The sequence below is a fragment of the Gopherus flavomarginatus genome, unplaced genomic scaffold, assembly GCF_025201925.1.
Source record: "Gopherus flavomarginatus isolate rGopFla2 unplaced genomic scaffold, rGopFla2.mat.asm mat_scaffold_50_arrow_ctg1, whole genome shotgun sequence".
NCBI classification, from domain to species: Eukaryota; Metazoa; Chordata; order Testudines; family Testudinidae; genus Gopherus; species Gopherus flavomarginatus.
The window spans coordinates 149,525-154,680 of record NW_026115107.1 but is presented as its reverse complement, the minus strand read 5'-3'; positions in this window follow the sequence as shown (position 1 = coordinate 154,680).

Genomic DNA, 5,156 nt, shown 5'->3' with positions numbered 1-5,156 from the left:
CTCCTGCGGCTAGTAGCTGCAGCTGTCTAAGTCTGGCCTCTGGCAGTTGCCCCATGGCTGTAGCTAGAGAAACTACAAGTGGCTCTATGACTCCTGGGGCCATAAAGCTAGAGCACCTAAAGACACTGGAGTTAACCTCAAGGAACAGAGGTCACCAGTAGGAAAGGAATGTCGGGGGAGCAGGGAAGGCGGGAGCAGGTCAGGCTTGCAGAGGGAGCTTCCAGCTGGTTGGGAGCATGTCCAAAGTAGAAAGGAAACAAGTATGGGGAGAGGTGGTGGTGACCAGGTAGCAGACTAGCACATAGATGGGAGCAGAGGGAGAGACGCTGGTGTATTCAGATTCCCAAGGGCTAAGTCCTCACTTTGGGGAAAGAGTGTTTGCCGGTGGCTTGCTCACATGGCAGGATGGGGGCTGAGGGAGGGATCTGTCAGAACTGATCAGGTGTCTGCTGGCTTTAGGACTTTGAGCTGAGACTAGGACCACATGCAGTGACTGGTGACATGGGGGGGTACTGGAGACATGGCTAGAGAAGGTCTGAATGAGGAAAGATATAAATCTGTGGGGAGTTTCCTTGGTCACTATGAAAGTTCTGCTCACTGTGGACACTGGTAAACCCACATGGGTGTACAGCTCAATAAGAAAACCCGCGGGCTGAGGGAGCTGTGTATGGCAATGCATATAGTCATGGAGAGGTGTGTGATCAAAATGAAAAATGTCTCTGAGGTTCAGTACCGGGTATACGAAGGCACCAATGGCACTGCCCCACCAGGCCCACACTCGGAGCCCACAGTGACTATACTGGGGCCCACAAATATGTTTGGTGCCAGGGCCAACAAAAGGTTAATCCAGCCCTGACTGCCTGAGCACTATTTCAGCCTCACATTTTTGGGTGGAACTCCCACAGTGAGAGCTGCAGAGCACTCCCCCGCAACACACACGCACACACTCGTCCTGGTGTTGGGAGGGGAACAGGAGAAAGGACAAAAGAAGAGATGAAGAGAAAGGAGGGAGGGACAGGTGGATGGAGGAAAAGGTGAAACACAAAGGACAAACCCTAATGTCCCCATGATTCTAAGGGACAAAATCCCAGGTGCGGAATAAAATTCTGCCTCCTTAAACTCATGTTTTCCATGCCTAGAATTCAACTCTCACCAGATGGATCAGACTGAACAGGTTTCACACCTCCAGGAGGCTCTTACCTTCTAAAGAGGGACGGCTGTTTTCTAGTAAAATCACTACAAGGGAAGGAGAAAACTGGAAAGAGGTTTCTCCTGGCGCTCACGTCCATGAACCAGAATACTCTCTCAGTCCTCAGACAGAGACCTGGAGAAGGAGACTTGCTGAAGCAAAGCCACAGGGGTCTCTGAGGTTTCCCTAGCCCCTGGCCCCTGACTGATGTCAGGATCTCTCTGTGAGGTCACCACCTGCTCACCAATAGTCTTTGACCAATAGTGTGAGGTCCTGCAAAAGGCCTTTGTGATGTCACTGCCACACCCCGCCCTTGCTGTGCCAATGTCCTGCCCCGGCCAGGCACTTTGGAGCTTTGAGCTACTCCCTGTGGATCACCTCACTCAAGGAGCTTTTCTATAGAGCATCCTCAGATGTCTAAGCACACGAGTGCCATGGCAATGAACTGACACACATGGCACCAAGATGAGATCATTAGTAGACTAACCTATAGGAGAAGGACACCCCAGCATTAGTAGGGGAGAAATCCCTACTGAACATGCATTACACCTAGCAGCCCCTGCGTGGGGTCGGGTGGGGGCTGCGGAGGGGGGAGACCTGGGAAAGGGATGGATGGAAAATGTCTGTGCAGCCGGGACATGGCCGGGGGGCGAGGGGAGAAGAGCAGGTGACCCCTGAGGAGCGGGGAGAAAAAGGGAGGGCTGAGATCCCCTCGGAATTACCACTGCCCCCTCCGTGGAGACCCCCCTCCTCTCCTGTCCTCCCCCCTTTCTCCCTAGAGAGCAACAAGCAACATTCAGGCTGACACCCCCTTCCCTCAAACCCCTGAGAAGTTCCCTGTTCCCCTCCCCCCATTGTGCCCCATTTTCTCTCCCCTTTGCCAATGGCCAGTTCAGATCTCAGGTTTGGGGTGTTTCCCCCCATTTTCACCTGCAGTGATTTGTCCTTGTGTAGGTGGGAAATGGTACCCCGAGTGATTTCTGAACTGGGCAGAGGCTGGGGGGGGCCTGAGACAGGGACACCTCTGGGCTGGGCTGGGGGGGCCACTCTCTGCTGGCAACAGGGCGTGGGAAGGGCCAGGAAGGGGAGGGGGGAGCAAGTGTCCCCCATAGAGAGGGTCCAGCCCCAGGCTGCTACCAGTAGCACATTCCTATCCTGGCCGGGGGGGAGGGGCTTTCTCCAGCTGGGACCTGCCCCCTAGGCAGCCCCAGGCTCTGACCGCACCAGCCCCGCCTGGAGCCCCCAGTGAGTGAGAGACCCCGGAGGGGGAGGAAGAGGGAGCACTGGGCCCTGACAGGAAAGTGACTCTCTCCCCTCAGATCTTGGTGTTTTCCTCTCATGTTATCAAATATGCAGTTTGTGACACAATTTCTTTGCAAATCTCAAAGATTCAAATAAAATAACCTAAACATTTGCCCCACTTCTCTCTAGTTGTCTATTTCTAATTGAATATGCCCTGAGATTTTCCTGTCTCTAATTATAAAATAATAAGAAAATCTCAGATTTACACCTTTTCTCAGATTATTGAACACAAAATGTTTGCAAATGTTGCCCATTTCCTCTTTATTCATTTATCAAGTATTCATGTGAAACACTCAGATTTTACCTCCTATCAACAACTGATATAAAATCCCTCTGATTTTCCACTTTCCTCTCTATAATTTGCAAAATGGATCCAAAATCTCTGATTTCCACCCTTTGTCTTTCATTTCTGAACACTGATCTGAAAGCTCAGGTTTTCCCTCTGTGTCATTATCAAATGTCAATTAACAATCCTCTCAAGTTTTGTGCTGTTCCTTATGTTTCTAAATCCCAAAAACTTCTTCCTTCGGGGGAACCTGTTGCCCTGAGTCGCTCTCCATTCTGGATGTTGCAGGGGATTATATTTCCCAGTGATTGTCTTTCCCCTCTCCTTTGAGGATCATTTGTTTCCTCTTTTAGCTCTGTTAGATATTTGCCAAAGAAAGAGAACAGCCTGATATTTAATACACATCAAAGTCAGAGGCCTCCCCCTGTTTGGGGATCAGTGGTTCGCAGCTGGTAGTGGGAGAGTTGGCTGGCCCCTTTTCTTTTCTCCAGCTGGCACAGGATGAGGGGCTCACTCTGAGTGCAGCATGTCTTGAGAAGTATCCCAAACCACAAGACAAATGGTCTCTGTGAAGGGTTGCTTCCCACAGTGCTAAGATGTAGCCACCTCTGGCAGGATCCATGGTGGCTACTATTTGCTAGTGACAGGCCACGGAAATTTCTTACCTATTTTGCCCCTCCATGCCAGGCCTGCACAACATACGGCCCACGGGCAACGTGCGGCCCGTGAAGTCTCACTGTGCGTCCCGCAGCCGGGAATCAAAGGGCTCTGGGCTGCCCGTAGCCGCGGGGAATCCAAACCCCTTTAAAGTTCAGCCGCGGCCGGGATTCAAAAGGTTCTGAGCTGCCGGCAGCCGCAGGGAGCCCAGAGCTCTTTAAATCTCAGCCGCGGCCAGGATTTATAGGGCTCTGGGCAGGCGGGCGGGGAGCTCAGAGCTCTTTAAATCCCAGCCACCAGGGCCAGCTTTAGGCCAATTTAACCAATTCCCTTGAATCGGCCTCGCTCCTAAGAGGACCCCGCACCCAAGCCCCAGTACCAGCAAAAGCCAGTGCGCTGTACCAGGGTGGCCCAGTTTCCCCAGGGGGCAATTTAAAAGGCCTGGGGCTCCCAGCAGGGGCTGGAAGCCCAGGCCCTTTAAATTGCCACTATAGCCCTGCTGCTGGAGCCCTGGGGTATGGCTGCGGGGCTCTGGGGGCTATTTAAAAAGTCCAGGACTCCCATTGCTTCTACCTCCCTGGCCCTTTAAATAGCCACTGGAGCCCCGCCGCTTCCCCAGGGTTCCCGTGGCTATTTACAGAGCTGGGGCAGTGGAAGCAGGGGCGCCCCGGGCCCTTGAAATAGCCCCCAAGCCCCAGGCTGCTGCTGCTACCCTAGAGGGAGAGGGGGGAGGAGGAGGAGGAGAAGGAGGCACTCACCATAGAGGATGGGCTGTACCCCCTGTACCTGCACCCCCTGCCCTGCCTGCAGCCAGCCCATCCCCAGCCTTCCCCTGCTGCACACCCTGCACCCCCCAGATAAACCGCTGATCCAAAACAGACCCCCCCCCCGTGCCCACCCGGCTGCTTCTCTCCTCAAGCAAACACCAGCTGTGGGTGTTCCAAAGGGATCCCCCTGCCTCTGCTCATTCACTGCAAACAGTAACTGTGTTTGGTTTTTAGATAAGCAGCTCCGGGAGCCTTCAGCTCACAACAAAGCAAATAGAGGCATCACACCAAAACAAAGAGCGTTATCTCTACTTAAAAGCATTATGGGAAGGTTCCGGAGGTCAGTGACAGCGTAGTAAGATTAATCACTGTTTACACTGGCACCCCAGCGCTGCATCACCAGCTCTGTTCTCTTTATTCCTCTCGTCGAGGTGGAGCACATGCAGCACTGTAGCCAGGGAGATACAGCGCTGTATGTGGCTTGCCAGTGTGGACGGGGAGTAAGTTACAGCGCTGTAAAGCCACCACCTGCACTGTAACTCTCCAGTGTAGCCAAGGCCTGAGTTGTAGTAATAATAGCAGCCAAGAATCCGGTGGCACCTTCTAGACTAACAGACATATTGGAGCATGAGCTGTCGTGGGTGAATACCCACTTCGTCAGATGCAACAATAGTCCCATATGGGCTAGTGGTCAGGATTCCTGGTTTTCACCCAGGTGGCCTGGGTTCAACTTCTGGTGTGGGAAGAGTGCAGAGCTTTTGCCCAGAGTGGAGGCAGGAAATGAAGGAACAGGAAGGGATCCTGCCAGCAGTGGAGTTAGACAGTGTAGGGAGGGGACCCCAGTAGTGGGAGTGGGGCAGTGGTTTGGGGGGAGATGAGGGAAGGATCCCAGCAGTGCGGGAAGTTGACAACCTGGAGAGCACAGGCCTGGAATGGGGACCTGGAAGAGTGAATG